The sequence below is a fragment of the Scatophagus argus genome, chromosome 2 (assembly GCF_020382885.2).
Source record: "Scatophagus argus isolate fScaArg1 chromosome 2, fScaArg1.pri, whole genome shotgun sequence".
Classification (NCBI taxonomy): Eukaryota; Metazoa; Chordata; class Actinopteri; family Scatophagidae; genus Scatophagus; species Scatophagus argus.
In genome coordinates, this window is record NC_058494.1 from 21,771,586 (window position 1) to 21,788,772 (window position 17,187).

The 17,187-nt window shown below is 39.2% G+C and overlaps 1 long non-coding RNA gene across 3 annotated transcripts; it reads left to right on the plus strand.

Moving 5' to 3' along the window:
- Nucleotides 1-1,317: 1,317 nt before the first annotated feature.
- LOC124075087 lies at nucleotides 1,318-17,153 on the plus strand. Of its 3 annotated transcripts, XR_006845949.1 has the most exons (4): nucleotides 1,318-1,656; nucleotides 2,100-2,327; nucleotides 15,460-15,523; nucleotides 16,937-17,153. It is a non-coding gene; the product is annotated as an uncharacterized LOC124075087 (long non-coding RNA). The 3 variants fall into 3 exon arrangements; XR_006845947.1 differs by lacking the exons at nucleotides 15,460-15,523; nucleotides 16,937-17,153 and adding an exon at nucleotides 11,997-12,127; XR_006845948.1 differs by lacking the exons at nucleotides 15,460-15,523; nucleotides 16,937-17,153 and adding an exon at nucleotides 10,670-10,882.
- Nucleotides 17,154-17,187: the final 34 nt, after the last annotated feature.

Sequence of the window (17,187 nt, forward strand, 5' to 3'; positions counted from 1 at the left end):
GCCGCCTTTCTCTCTCCAAAGCAGCACAGAAAATTTGGCTCTGTGTCCATTTGGCTTCTCCTCTGGCCATCCATCCATTCCTGAGAACAGAGCCCTCACCTAAGAAGTGTATTATGGTCAAATTTAGAGCCACTTGAGAATGAAATTAGCATTCTGCCAAGACATGCAGTAAAACAAAACGAAATGACAAATTAAGAAGGTTTTTGCCACATAATAAACTACGGGCATGGTTTAATCCTGATAAGTAGCAGGAAAATGTAAGCATTTTTCAAACACAGATGATCCGTCTCCTCTTATTTCTCCATATGCATCCTCACATAACAACTGACCCAAAGGACCCAAGCACCACACAAACAGTTCACTCAATAAACACTGAATGTTTCATGAATTTGGCTATAAAAAGACAGAATAAATACATGATAAAGCTTTCATTAAGTATCAACCAAAACCAAAAAGCAAGCTTTTACTTCAAATATAAGACATTATTTCAACACTTAAACCTCACAGCCAGTGAGGTTTGTGACCCACCAACACTCATCTGGTGACATCCTCCAAAAAGATGAGTTTGAAATGGAGAACTGGCCCATGAGAGGTTAACCAACCACTTTTCCGTCAGCTGTCCTAGTCCACAAGTGGATGCACCTTTCTGTGCCATGTATTTCGACTGGCTCAGCTGATATCGCCACCACTGGCAACTCACAGCAAAACAATCCAGATGGCTAAATAGCACTACAGGCAAAGGGAACAATATTTGTTTTCCATTTTGGGTTTTAGTGTCCCTTTAAAGGCACACTATAGTCACTGTGGTCACAACTAAATTGAATGTGATATTAAATTAAGAAACTATTAATCACTCAAATGAATATAAGGATTTGTTTATGGTGCAATAAAGCCCCTGAATGTCTTCATCGCCTGCCCACACCAAAGTAAAACATCTTTCATTATTGGAAGCCGTAAAGCCCAAAGGGATTCAAGAAAAACAGTGAACAGTGATTTCAACTCCAGATAGACAGAAAGCCTTTTTTCATATTGAAGAAAATGCCGCAAACTCAATCATGCATAAATGCTCCCCAGTTTTAAAGAACATAAACAAATAATTAGTAATGTATTAAATTAATAATTAAGTATTAAATAAAGTATTCCTCAAAATGTAATTGGCATCTACGCAATTTCAAAATGACAATGGTGATGGTCACTGCTCCAGATATTTGCGTAGTTAAATTAAAGTAACTAAAAATCAAATCAAAAGGAGTGGTTCAAACTACATGAAGATATCCTGTTACTTTATTGTAGATGTGAATGTTTTTAAATCACATTCTCCCTCCGACGAGGCAGTGCACAACTGAACCAGAATTTCCCTGCAAACTGTCTGCAGGACGTCAGTGTGATGTAATGTAATAGGAACTTTGCCTTCAGCAGTGAAAACTCCTCTCACCAGCAGCCCGTCAAAATGTCCACAACATCCTGACAAGTTAGACCCTCATGGGTGGTGGTTACATTGTTACAAGAAAGAAATTGTCACCAAAGATCCAGCTGCACCATCCTCAGCTGTGTAGCAGTGATTGATTTTGTTCTTCCTCCTCTTTTGCTTGACCTGGATTATGTTCTGTCTGCAGGCACATACCACAGCTCGTCAGCAGTCACGGATCCGAAAAGGTAACAGGACTCAGGAACAAACAGCTTTTGTGCATAAATGTATCTAAGGCAACCATGGCTCTGTTTCCACTGAGGGCACATAGACCTCATAATGGAAAAAGGCATGGATTTTGAATTTGCTGTGGTGAAAAATCTTTAAGGAATACTGAACAGACTACGTACATTATCTGTTAAACTATAAAACAAATATCTGAGAATTTTTCGTAAAATTAACAAGACAACAGCCACACCGCCAGAATGTAGCATTAAGAACCTCTGTAGGTTTTTAGTGGTATCAAACATTATTAGCTGTCAGAGCAAAGTTTACCTGAATTAACCCTTACCTAGAAATGGTTACAAGACAAACATTGAAAAAAAACATGCACCCTTAGTGTCACTTTGAGTGCCTGCCAGTGGAGCCAAATATTTTCAAAGTCCAACATGTTTAAATTTTGTCTATCCAGAATGTACCAGATTGCATTTCATGTCTAAATTACAAGTCTGTTGGGCAAATGGAAGATGTCGGCAGCTTTTCTCAGGAGAGCTACAAATATTACTTCAGAAGAAGGATGGCTCCTAACTTCAGGGAGTTCCTGTCCTTGAATGTGTTGACATCTGAAGGATTTATTCAGCGAGGATTAATATGCTGCTCTAAACATCCATCTCTAAATGTGACACGCCGGTATAAAGAGGTAAGTATAATTCACAGGAGATGTCAGTGACACTGAAAACTGAATGGTGTCATGCAAGGCCAGTGTTTGTCTCGAGTCACCAAAGCAATAGCTTAAAAAAAAATCTGCCTGATAACAGTGTTGCCTACAACAGACTGGAAGGCTGAACAAGAGGTCCATAACATTTATGAATATTGTAGAAAGAAGTAATGCAAGTATGTCCAATATGAATACTCTAATACTATTAGCTACATGCTAATTTCAGCATGACAACATAGTGACAATGATAACATGCAATAACACCTTGGTGATCATCTTATTTTACTTTGTTAGCATGCAGTTGCTAACAAACTTAATTAAGCAAGAAACAAAGAGTACAGCTGTGGCTGATGGGAATGTCATTAGCTTTGAGCAGGATTTCTGGTTAGTGATGAAACTTCAACTTAACCATGCATTCTCTGTGTTACGACGGTTCCAACCAGTTCACTTCTTACACTGACATGGTAACCTCAAGATGTATGATAACACATGATGAGCAATCAATCAAAAATACCCACAGAAACACTCCAAAATCTTGTGGAAAGCCTCCCCAGAAGAATGGAGGCTGTTATAGCTGCAAAGCTGTCTGTGTATTTAGAATGTGATGTCGTTAAAGTCCCTGCTGGTGTATACACACACACACAAGCACACACAACAATGTATAAGGTCCATTTGGCATATACTTCTTCTCTGAGAGAGGAAAATGAAGCCGAAGTGGAATTTGCCAGCCGAGAGCTGGCTAACTATGCAGTGGAGGAGGAGGCTGCATAGCGCAGCCATATACCACACCACAGCCCGCAGCACTAAAGCACAGAAAGAGGCAGTAGCCATCTACATACTCCATCTGCGGAGGAGACAAATGAACTGCAGTTTTATGGCTTATCCTGCTGAGCCGGAACATAAGAATGTTCTGGAGGTTTTTAGAGAACCAATTGGTAGGAAAAATGGTGAAGGAAATGCTGACTTGTAGGGAACTTACAAAAAAAAAAAGAAAGAAAGAAATAGAAAACCAAATTTGCTGAACAAAATGGAGATGGCTGGCTGTTTAAAAAGGCTATGATCTTGTGATGAGAAAAGGGTAAATACGTTTATACGACTGAGTTCAAAGCCCATTTTTTCTTATGCAGACATTGCAGGCAGTACAGGCACTGACGGCCAGCATTTTCTCTGCAAAGCGGATGATATGAATGAAGCTGTTTTAAGCAGTCAAAAATCATCCTCATCCTATGCATTTCACATTTACATACTCTGATCCTCTTCTTTTCCTGGCATCAGCCACATTTCTCTATCTCGTTGCCAAATGCACCAGCTAGGACATTTAATACTACAGAGGCGAAACACTGGCATCTCTTCACTGGTTACCTGTTCAGCATTGATTTTAAGATGATGGTGCTCACTTTTAAAACATGACTGCATGACCCCAAGCTACAGGTTTAATTCTTTTTGAGCCAGCGTGCCACATCAGATCCTCAAAGTACATTAAACTAAAGGCGTTGGACGGCTTTGAAACAAGTTGCCCAAGTAGCACAAAGTCACAGAGTTAGTTTCACATGTTTAAACACATAAAGAACAATTACTTTAATGACTTTCTTTCATTATTAAAGATAAGTGATGTAAAGGCTCAGAGAACGTTCAATCAAATAACTTCAGAAGGTGAAAGCGCACACACACACACACACACACAAACACACAGGTGTGTTCAGTTTCTCACTTGATTAGAGCCTCCAGAAGTCTGTCTGTGTGTGACTCTGGTTGACTGACATCTCAGAGAAAAACATGAAACCTTACACCCTTTCTATTGTTTCAGTACATTAGCTGTGTTGTTATTCCATACACATTTTGATAAACAACCATGTGTGGTGATTTATTCTATTTTTAGGGCTCTGTTGATAAAATATGACTTTAATTTCCTTTTTAGATCTGAACAGATGTCTAATCAGCCTTAATGAAATCACCTGAGGGCGTCCATGCAGGTTCTTTAAGAGGAGACACTCTAACCAGGATTAATCCTTTGAGTAAATGTTCTTTCTACTTTCTGTTGGTTTGAAATTCAGCTGTGGCAAAAAAAGTGTAGCTTGTTTCTTTAGAAACAGCTGAGGCTGTGATCAGTTTGGGTGATATTGATTCAGTGAAGAGTTTTTGCTGCATTAAAAAGATCAAAATCTCTATGGAAACTTATCAAACCTTCAGGAATATAAAAACCACTCTGTTCAGAAACTGCAATATTTTCTTCCAAATATGGCTAAATACAAACACTCTACTTTCTCAAGTACCCTGTCAAGTTAAGAATAGCTACATGCTGACTGGTTGATTGCCACATCTTTCTTGACATTTAGTCAACAGATCAACCTAATGATACCAGAGAAATCCACGCATGCAACTCAAAGAGCAAAATAAATCTAATAAAATGATATTGATTTAAGTGCTCTGAATAGTTGAGCTTTTCAGCAGTCATCTATGTCAAACACTTTTAAAGAACACAATGAATTAATTCACACTTTCAACAAAGCACCAAGCCCTGCAGTAATTGCCTTTCACAGGCAAAAGCTTATTTTCCATTAGAACGTGTTTTTGCTAAACAAACGCCTTTAATCAGTAGAGTATCATTTTAAAATGGTCTGAAGGCACATTAAAGTTCATTAGCCATGTTTCTCATTTTCGAGCATACAGTGTGCTATCATACAAACTTGGTTTTAATTATCATATTTCTTCTGTTCTGCTGTTAATTTTTAAAAGTTTAAAAAAAATACTAAAAAGTTATATTTCTCGATGCAACTTGTTCACCCCTTTTTTGTCTGAATCATAAACTCCAAAGACATCAGACTTGTTAAAAAAAAAACAGCCCTTCATCCTGTGATCACGTTTAACACGGCAAACTCCTGAAATCATGTGTGCAGCGTGGTGTGTGTGTTCATGTGTGTCCATGGTTCCTATTGGCACGATAACGCCGGGTGAGTGCTGAGAGTAAATCTTTGTAGAGGTGCTTGGCTCACCTTCTCGGTACTAACTGCACACCTGCAGAGCATAGATTAGAGCTGAATTATCTGAGGAGCGAGCTTCTGCTGCTGCCTCTCCTTCCTTAATCTTAGCCTTCATCTCGGGCTTGTTATTGCTGTTTTCCTCCTACTGGAGACACTTCTTGAGGACTCCGTGTCTCCCAGAACACTTCGGATGTGGATGGCATGTTAACCGCCGTACGAACATTCGCATTACAACAACAGCATTTCAGGAAAGTGAAACAGATGAGTCCTACATGGGTCTACGCGGATGTGCCCCTCCGTTCTGACACACACCAAAGTGAATGGGAAGTACACAGATGGTGTAAATTCTGGGTTACAGGCTGCATTCACGGATGCGGCGAGATAAGCCGCGTGCAAGTGCTTTCACCTTGTTTGACCACAGTCACGGAGGCAAGGCCATATTTTAAATCTGGACATATATACTTTGGGGCTATTCTGCTAGAAAAACATGGACCAGTTTGTGAAAGGACTATCAAGCAAAAGCTGACAATAATCCATCTGTAACTGTGGGAAGGTAACTGGTGCAAAAACCAAGACAAGAAGTCAGTTTTGATGCAGAGCATATAAAGGTGGTGAATGTCAGACCTGCTTCTTCCTCTGCTGCCGCACACATCCCCACCTGATTGTGACAGATTGAACCATTTGCTCATTGTCACGAATGCTGTGCTCCTCTGATTAATTAGAGCAGAGCAAATGTACCGCATTATTGATCAATCATTGTCACTTACCGAGCTGAATCGGTCGCATCATGACACATCTCACCTGGTGATCAAATCAAGGTGACAGCATTAACAATGGGCTCATTAAATATGTGGTTGTTGTGGTTGATATCTCCCTAAAAACTAATGTTTCTTTATAATTTCTGACATCAGTGGAGGAAAATTTTATTTCAAGTGAAGAATCTGCTATAATATGATGGGACACTAAAAACTGTTCCAAGTGATTCCAAGCAAACTGTGGATGAAACATCAGAAAAAAGAAACGTCATTGCATTGCTATTAATATCATCGCTGTAAAAAGTTCTAAAAAAAGTTTTGCTTTGTTTTTGTTTTCAGGTCTCTTCTGTTTGAATCAGCCAAATTGGGACCTGAAAGAAAACAGCTGATTTAGTGAATTAGTCACACAAACCCTAACCCTAACCCCTAACCCTAACACATTTTGCCAACAGTGTATCTGAGCCCTTTACACATAACATGTGTGACAGGTGTATGCACTTGAATGGGTCAGTTTATTTACATCATTTCACCATTTATTGTGTGCGCTTGCTTGAAGTCACTCTTGTAAAGTGTGAGTTGCAATGAAGTTACAGTACATAAGGTTGGGTAAAATGGCTCTAAACCTTTGACTCTGATCTATCAGATTCTTTGCTATCTCGCTCATTAGCCAGTAGAGATAAACACGCTAAATGGATACCACAATTACGGCTTTTCTTAGATCACAGTCACTGACAACATCTAATTGGACACAAAGGAAAACTTGGACTAGAGACAGGAGGCATTCAAAGCAGTTCTACTAGTTCAGGCCTCCAGTCTGAAACTGGCAGGCAGGTTTGAAATCAAGCGAATACACACAGAATCAGCAGTGATGGGGGACAGTAAGAATCTGAAAAGGGATTTCAAACAAGGTATTTCAGGCAAAAAAAAAACAAGCAGAACAAACAAAACATTGATTTCCAGGCTGAGACAAAGTGTTAGTTCATTATCTACTGGAGCTAATGACTAATTGGGTTCAGCTGGGCAGAGGATTAGGTCAGGACACTCTGCAGGGGCAACCAGTGGACAGGTGAAGGACAGCAGATCAGCCTTTTTCCACAGCTTTTTGACTCATTGTAGTACCAAACGCAGTGTTTGTTCAGGTACACACAGTTTAATTGCACGGTGAAAAATGGGGTGTGGAAGAACAGACACTGTAGTCTCTGTTAGGAAGACTTGATTTATCACAGGTACTCGAAAAGAAACAGTGCATAAAACATCAGGTTGCACCTCCCTGTTTAACTACTAATATTGCTGTTATGGCTGAAAATGACAAGAGAAAGAGTGCTGCAATTTCACATATCTCTGCAATTCAAATCCAAGTCCATTTGACTGAGGTGCCACAGTGTTTCACCCTGTGGTAGGAAAAGCACAGGTGTTACTTATAACATTAATGACGGCTGTGAGCCAAAGCTGACAGTGAAGGTGAGCCTGAATGAACAATACCAGCATCCGAAACCAAAGCAGCCATTCAGCCATCATTAATTTGATTATTTACACTTTTTTTTTTTTACTGTGATGTGACTAAAGCCTAAAGCAGACTTGGAGAAGCTGATTTTATTTTATTTTTAAAGTATGAGTATCATTGTGTTGTTGGCAGTGAGGCAGTCTGTACAACACCAGAACCCTGAGACCACCTTGGTGGTCATGTATTTGGTAATGAGACATGGAGTGATACAATTTACCTGAAATCCTGTTATATAAGAATTCACATATCCATGCATCATCATAAATATATCTTTATACTAATAAAAGAGGAGGAAGCAGTAGAGACAACATGACAAACATTAAACCACGACACGGTCTGGAAACACATCCCAAAACCTGAACATGGACTTTAATCCCATTATTATCCTGAAGACATTTTGTTTGCAGTCGGCCATTAGGTCTCATGAATTGCCTCCTCATCAAAAACAATATCGACATATCATTAAAATAAGAAAAAAATACATTAGAAAAGTGTATGAGAGAATTACATTAAAAATCAATGTTCTGGATATTTTCTACTATTCTTTACTGGCCTTGCATTGCAAACGATGAAACCGTATTTAATTAGATACACATAACTTGGCAAACAATTCAGTAAGTGATGAGTTAAAAATGAAGCCTGTATTTGTCTCGGTGACTCCTTTCTGTTTAGTCGGTCTGTATCTGTCTGCATCCGTCCAGCCTCATAATCACACTGAATTGTTGTTTTGTTTTCATTTCATTATTCAGTCTGATGTTTAGCTCAATGGGATTATTTTGCCCTTAACAAATCAGCAATGTATCTGTTCCACTGACATAATTTTCCCTCCAAATGCTTGTTGCCATTTTTGTGGCCTACAAAGATGACATTTATGTTCTTAATCCCACCTGAGGAGGTCTGGTTGTTTTTTCCATATGGGGGAAACAGCCACCAGACATATTCAAATTCCTCTAAGAAATCAGAGATTTGGACATCAAGTCACACATTTCATGCAGCATATTCTGCAGCCTAGCATGATGTGTAGGAGGAAAGTGTAGCACAGGGTCTCCATGTAGATTGATTGTGTAGATTAACAGCACTGCAGACCGTAATAGATGGCACATTTTATGTTGCACCATCTGTTCAAGACAGAGCATTGCCTATACACACGGCCTCACGTGCCAATTACTTTCAACAGGGAGGAAGCGTGTTCTTATACTGTGAGAGGGTCAGGCTTTAGACAGAAAACTGTGGGTCAAAGGTTTGGGGTTTTGACAAGACAACAACAATGTTCCCCACAGAGTTTATCCTAAACGAGCCTAGTCTCCTCTTGTTTAGGTATCCCCTGGTGGCATTCTGTTATTCTAACCATCAATCCATTAAAGCCCCTGCGTGAGCTTGTGTGAAGAGGCAGAAGTTGGTTACAATAAGACCGTACCTCTCTAAACACCTCTCCCCCGATGCTCAATGGAGCGTTTCAAGACCCAGCAGGGAGCCGCTGGCCATAATATGAGGATTTCAGTTGGCAGTCAGGTGTGAAGTGTCTGATGGGCAGAGAGGTCATCTGAAACTGCAGGGAGCCAATATCACTGCCCACTATTTTGCTAAACACAGAGGGGGGGACAGCTGCAACAAACACCGGGAGAAGCAAGTGCGAGTCAAGAAAACAGGAAGTCACCGTTCATCGGGTTGTCAGACACAAATGTATAAGGACAAGGAATTTACTTTTTTACATCTTTAAGAGGACATGCACAACAACAAAAGAGAAGAGAAACGTCGGCATGTATTAGATGTGCTTAACAATTCAGCTGTGTGTTGCGTGTTATAATTTGCGCATTAAAATGCTGTTGCAATGACCACATTCATCAAAATCACTTCATTCATAACCATCACACCGTTCACACGCGCACCTGCATCCATTAATCGCACTTTTATGCAGAGCAGTTTTGTTGGTGGGAGAAGTTCCAAGTAACAAATCCACTGTGGAAAAATACAAGTTGTCTTGCATTCAGAATTCTACTTCACTAAAAAGTACATGTGTATCACCAGCAAAACGCAAAGAATCAATTTAAAAGAACTCAGGTTGCAAAATGGTTCATTTCAGCGGGTTAATTTACGGAGCCTTCAAGGTCTAGAAGTATGTCTCTTTTTCTCTTATGCACACAAGATAATTTGTGCACGCAAGTTTGTATCCTGTGCAGCAAGATAAGAAGCAAATGCTCTGGGACTTTGGGGGCTCTTATGGGGAAATTTACAACTTTATTATTTAAGTACAAGATGACCTCATGAAAATCCCAGCAGTGCTTCAGTAACTCCAACCTGAGCAGGTCTAATCAGCAACTTGACTGAAAGCACCTGTGAAGGTATGGGAGAACAAGGCATCGTGTTTAATGAGCAAATCACACATTTTACGTGGAAACTGAAAGTAGTTTGTAGCTGTAAATAAACGTGGTGAAGTAAAAAGTAGAATATATTGGCTCTGAGATGTAGTAAAGTCACAGAAATTGCATCTGCCTCGAAGCAAAAAATAATAATCCTCACTTATGACCCACCAGATGTGTGCGGCTGTGGCTTTTCTCACCATTTCACTGTGTTAAGGATGTGTTTGGTGGTCAGCGATTCTGGAGGAGGAGATAATTGATCAGTCAGTCTCATTCTCGGGTCGTCAATAAATGATGTTTTGGAATGGTGGCTATTTGACAACTTGAGAATGAGACTTCAACAGTCAGCTACTTTTTTTTTTTTCCAGAATCACCTAATGGTGTGTTTACAAACAGCAACTGAAAATTGCTGCATATTAAAGCAAAGCATTTTCTTTGTACCGCACAAAACAATAGATTTAAATTTTTTTTTTCCATGTGCTCAGGTACTTGTGATAATGGACAGGTATTCTGCCAGGTCACTGATTAACCTATTCAGGTGGCATTTAGTGGGAGAATATTGTAATAGTGAGAGTCATTTATCAGTCCTGATGGCCCGTCAGACAAGGACTGTGTTTTCGGGACCCCACAGACACAAGCAGCTCTCGCAGCCTCTTTTCTCTACAGGAACACATCCAACGAGGACGCTCAGCCTCTGTTCTTTTCGCTTCCTCTTTTCTCACAGACGTTACAGCCCTGTATTCTCCTCCTAATTAGAAGGCAGAAAGGATCAGATGGATGATGACAAATGAATCTCCAAATGACTGTCGCTGGAGACAGAGCACCCTTAGCGGAGCTTCCTCACTGTAACCATGCAACTGTTAACAAGGTTCAAAAGATTTATTTTTTTATTTTTTGTGTCAGCCACCTTGTTCATCCAAAGCTACATGCACATGATAATGAGAGGGAGGGGGGGGAGGGGGACACATGTCTTCCCTTTGTGTCGTAGGCCTGTAAAATTACTGAGGTGTATTACATTTGAAGTTCACAGAGAAATATTTGACGTTGCAAATTTGATAAATGAGGACCGAAATTTCACAACTGGCAAGAAATAAAAACAAAAAAAGATGTTGAGAAATAATTTCAGAAATTTAGGAGAATTGGGTGCACAAATGCAAAGTCCTTTCCTATCATTTGATCATGAATTCCTTCCTTCACATTGATGCATGTGGCAGACATCCAATTGACCCATCAGCTGCATTAAATCATGTATTTTAAGCTGCCTCATGTTATGCTAAAAATAATTCTATTTATTTACCTGCTCATTTGATCCACTGATAATATTTGAAAGTACGGAGAAAACGAGCTCTGCCCAGAACACTCAGGGCTGCTGCCATACTGTTTTATCTTTAATCCGATTTTTATATTTCTGCCTGTGACCATGTTGAGGATCAAACTCCCAAAGCTCAGGCTCCTCGCTGACAGGCCTGTGGTGGATACCATGATCTCTGCAGGATTGAACACTGTCCCACTTCTCTGAGGAGGCTCTCCAACAAAATATGACCTTCTCTGACATCTTCTGCTGCAAAGGCAATAGCTTATATTCTGCCAGAATGATTTTCTCAGGGAATTGCGAGCAGTGGCCTTATACAATGCATACAAAAGTACTCTTACACATAAAAATGCCTGTGATGTTTAATGTGCCATGTTACGAAATGATAGAAGTAATTAAGTATGGCAGTAGAAAAGCCTTTGACGCAATCAGGCCCACCTTTGTTTAATAATAATAATAATAATAATAATAATAATAATAATAATAATAACTGTGTCAGGATGCACAGGCACTCAGAGACTTCAGAGGGAATAAACTGTGGCTGACGAATCTTTCAGCTGTGCTTACAGGTGAATCAGTCACTTTCTCCATCAGCTGACAGACAATAACTGACTGCACTTTGGCAAGCACATTTTTCATCCCACTGTGACAGTTCATAAAGTAGTTGTGATTAATTACTCTGGCTGGTCATGAACTTTGACTGTATACATGAAAAGAAAACCCTTATTTTATGCATTAGGGGGGAGGGCCCTCCGCATCATGAAGGACTCCACCCATCCTGCTCACGGACTTTTCCAACCACTCTCCTCAGGCAGGCAGGCGGCTGAGGAGCATCCGGAGCAAGACCACCAGGCTCAGAAACAGCTTCTTCCCTGATTGCTGAACTCTAGCCATGCCCTGTAGACCCCCAAAGACACAAACCTGCACTACAAACACTTTATCCTACAAGTGCAATAACACAAGTGCAATATTACGGACTACTTTCCTGGACTACCTCATACTTGCACATGCATATTTATGCTGCACATGCTAAAACTAGCTTCTTTATTTAAATGTTCAGTTTTATATTCCATTTGTATTTAGCTTATATTTCTATTTTATTCAATTTTTCATTTCATATTTTTATATTCTACTTATTGCTACCAGGACCTGAGTCCTAATTTTGTGCCACAAACATGCAAATGTGAGCTATATGACAATAAAAGTTCCATGAATCCTTGAATTTTTGAATCCTTAAATTCTTCATAAGTATGTTTAATGCCACTTGTATTTACTTCTATGCTTACTCATGTCCGCAGGGCACAAAGATAAGCTGACCACATGTGCAGTAGTTTGACCTCCACCTGACTGCTGCAAACTCGTTCAGGACTTTCCTGATGATGATTAGCTATTATCTTTACCTGTGAATAGATTAACCCAAACCAGAGCCTAATAAATCCTCTTTGGATCTCCCAGTTTGTGGATTTGCTCATGAAGAACAGAAGACACATGCCTGAGAGGCATCAGCTGATAGGGCTTATGGGAGGTAATCAGGGCTAAGCCCAGCACTGAGCTCCCAATCCATTTGTTGAGCAAGATTTGCACCTGTCGCTCTTTCGTTTCTGACAAAATGAATAAACGCAACAACACGGCTATCGATTATTTGGGAGGAAACTCGTCATACTGCATTCTGTAAAAAATGAATTGTGAGTGCTGTATTCTAATGGATCACACAGCAGTCTCTTAAACCCTTTATTTACATTCATTTATTTTTATCAAAAATATATGCAATTTGAAAGTTTCAGCCTCTATCAACATTACTGCTAAAACGAGTTTGTTAAGGTCACCACCGTATAAACCACAATGTTGAATTTTAAATATAAAGTTGTCTGCTTGTCCAAAAGTTTTTCATTCCTGAGATGAAGTTTAAGAGTAAACTTAAAGGGGAAACAACCTAAGAGGAGCGACTGGTTATACATGAACTCGGAAATGGTGATTAATTCACATAATAGAAGATATGAGTGAGAACTGAGTTCTTATTTGGTAAAGTTGCCATCACAGGTTGCAACAGTGAATCTATAAGATCTAATCTTGCTGCAGGAAGAGACGTGACGTGAAGTATGCACTCTGTCGTTTTTACTATAAAACACACCAGACGGATGGTTGAAAAAAATGTAGCTCTTGCCCTCATAAAAGCATTATTATTATTTTTCCAGCTTCTTTGGAGATCCACTCTATCATGGTGACACTTCTGGCGATGTTAGTTTGTTGACAGTAACTGCCTGTCCCTGCAGTGCTGCTTAAATCACGTTGTCCACCTCGAGTCCCCACTGTGGAGGAAACCGAACCCTCTGGCATTTCGCCAAACGTCTACTGTCAGCCCGCTGGGGATCATAAATGACTTTGGATACAGAAGTAATGCTCAGAGTTCATCCACATGCTTGTGTGAAGAAACGGTGGATGCATTTCGCAGACTGTCCTTCAGCAAACGCCACAAAACGACATGTTTATGTTCAAGTGACAAAAGCCTCTAGTGGCTGTAGGAGTTACGACCGCTAACCAAGTAGTTTGTATTTTATTATTATTTTATTGCTGAAAATTTTCTTGTCAATTAAATATTATACAATTACCTGAAGGAAGGAGGAAAGATATTCACCAAAAGATTTAAAGATCTTCTACAGACACATTTAGATACATGTGAGACATGAATACTTTTATTGAATCACAATAATAATCTGATATGGTTTTTCACAAAATAGTTGTGATGTTAGTCATAAAGTGAGCACAGGGAGGCTTTCGTCCTTCAACAAAGGAATGCGAAAACGGCCTTTTGTTGTTAAATTCTGCACATACATCATTCTGCACAGTGAAGCTCAAACATCCATTTTCCTAATTCCCTAAATTGAGTAAGGAGGACTTAGTTATATCATGCTGAGCTGTTTCAATTAGCAAGTCAACTTAAAGGTCCCAAACAATTACAGAATCATTTAACCATTGAGTGCTGTTTTGACAAGTATGACTCCATTTGAAAATAAAATAAAATAAAATGAAAAGCCTTTATATTTTACCCAGTATGTATATTCAAGTGAATTTGCATCATTTTTTTCTACCTGTATAATTAGATGAAATACATGATGAAGAGTCATGCACTGGGGATCAAAACCATTTGGCAGTTTTGTCCCTCTTATGAAGTGACAATGAAGACCTTGTTGAAGTCTACATGTCACGAGATGAACAGTTTAAGACTTTCACCGACAAAGTCACTTCAAAAGATACAAAACAAAACCTTTACTCTGCATTTTCTCTGCTCTCTCTGCTGAGATTGCTGCTCAGGGAAACCCTGCTGGTTTCTGAGTCCCCCTCTTTGATTGGACAGGGTCCAGACGAGGTGGTGGTCTCTGATCAGTACTAATAGGCCTTCCGAAGCCTGATTACTGTATTGAGAGGCTTGGAAAGTAATTGATTGTGTTCAACAGGAATGTAGTCATCAACAATTTAAAAATACATTGACAAATGTGATTCATTAACACACAGTCATTAGAAGACAGATACTATCAAGAACAACTTAATTTAATGACACATCGATTGATTGGCTGAAATTTAAACTTTGTTAGATTTTCATGAAATTAAACCCTGGTAGTGCTACTAATTACAATTTGCATTTTTTAAAACAGTAAAAAGTATTTACATTCTGTAATTACACCTCCATACTGAAACTTTGTATTGTTAACGGCAGAGTCCGCCATTCCAACGCTGCGTTCAGCTTCCCCTCACAACAACAACAGAGTTACAGGAATCGACGCACCTAAGTAATGTAGCATCATTTTCTCTCATCAGTAGCAACTCACTTTCTTTACAATGCATCTAGTTCTAGTACTAACATTTCCTACTGCTGCTGCTGTACCTTAAAAGCGCTAACTAGCAAAACACATGGAAGCCTTTATTGTGAAGCCGTCACAAGAAAAGAAACACACGTGTATTTGATGTTGACCTCGATGGTGATTTGAGTTTGTAATTAAATCACTCTTGCTGTTTCCACCAGTAACCACAGATTGAATCAACCGTTACTGGAATCTTGTACCTCAAGAAATGATTTATCCAAATAATCCTGCTCTCTTTATTGTAATTTTTAATTTAAGAGTGTACTGATAGCACTCTAACTACATTTTGCCTAAAAAATGCTCTGATTTGAATGTGCCTTGACTTCATATTTTCACCACCAGGACAGTATCATTCAGGAAGAATGCCGTGATGTCACAGTTTGACAGTGCTTGAAGATCTTGGCAGGTTAGTAAGCCGTATGTCACTGGATCAGTAGAATACTGGACAGAGACAGAAATAACCCTTGGAAACTGCTAAAGCACTTGGCCTGCTCACTGAGGCCAAGATTAGTCGCATAATCACAGGCTAATAATGCCACAATCTGCAAGATTAGTATTAAATCATGATAATCTGTGCACCAGCAATGCTTCTTTTGTTATTTTGGCCGATTATGTTCCATCAATGTAAGTCCATTGGTTGAAGTGTCATATTTACATTCACTTGGCAACTTAATGACTTTGGAAGTACTTGCCAAGAAGAAGTTATAGACTTGCTTTAATCTAATTTGTAATTTGGAGTAGTGACAAGATGCTGTGATAAAACCCAGATAAACATCAGCTGTCAGTACAAATTGTCAAGCAATATTAAAAACTGACATTCCATTAACTCAGGAAAGTTAAAATTATATTTTTTTGTTTGCCTGTCTGAGCTAAAAAGATAACTTGAACAACTCTTTCACTGCCACACTGGAATCATTTTCTACCATCAGAGTTTTCATTAACTACTAATAAATAAAAACCACTGGTAGCACTAAAATTATCATTGCCATTATTTACTTTGTCTTCATAGTTTAGCTGATATACAGGATACCAGCACTTTATGGATATGGACAAATTCAGAGTTCATATTCCTGCTTTCCTGTCAGAAATCCACCTGTGAATGTTTTGGGGTATCAAATGACACCAGGAGAATTGTGAAATCTGACTTTGGTAATGCCATAATTGTATAATAATTCTGTAATGTAATCAGTCAGGTCCAAGCAGACAAAACAATATTGTGACAATTTTCTGTGCCATTTTTAGCATTGTATGTCAAATGACCCCCCACCCTGCTTCCATCAATACAGAAGTCTGCAGTCAGATGCAAATCTGTCACTCAGAATTTTTTAGGTTTTGGTCTTGGCTGCTGGTCAGAAGTACTTAAGCTAATGTGTTTTCTAAGAAATGTCACAGCGGTATGAACAAACAAGTTGAGGAGGTGAGAGACGGTGTGTGTCTGTAAACGGGGGATGATGGTGTGAGAGAGAAAAGAGGTGAGAGAAAAAGGTGATGCTTAGCTCCCTTTGGCAAGCGCATCTTATCTCAAAAATATTTTCTAATCCTGCAGGCTGAGATTTTGAGCTTAAGAACAGATAATCTCTTAAATTTTTCCTCTTGTGTCCTCAACCTTGATTTTAAAATTTGTTATTTTACCCAAAATTAAAACGAATTTTGAATGAAAGCTTTAGTAGGAATAAATATTTTAATATCTATTGATTGCAGCAATACTAAAGAACACTTTGATTAATTTCTGGAAAATTCCTATGGATAAATGAAAGCTAATTTTGACATTCACCGTAACCAGCCCTAACATTATGGCCACTCCTCTAATATTGGTTAGGTCCCCCTTTCTGCTACACAAACAGCCCTGAACTGTCAAGGTGTGGATTCCTCGAGACCTCTGAAGGTGTGCTGTGGTATCTGGCACCAAGCCATCAGTAGCAGATCCTTTAAGCCCTGTAAACTGCAAGGTGTGGCCTCCATGGATCAGACTTTCCAACACATCCCACAGAAAGCTGTTTCATTGCTCTGTACTGCATATACATAGCTGTAATGACAAATAAAGCTCCCTGAATCCTTGAGATGTTCGAT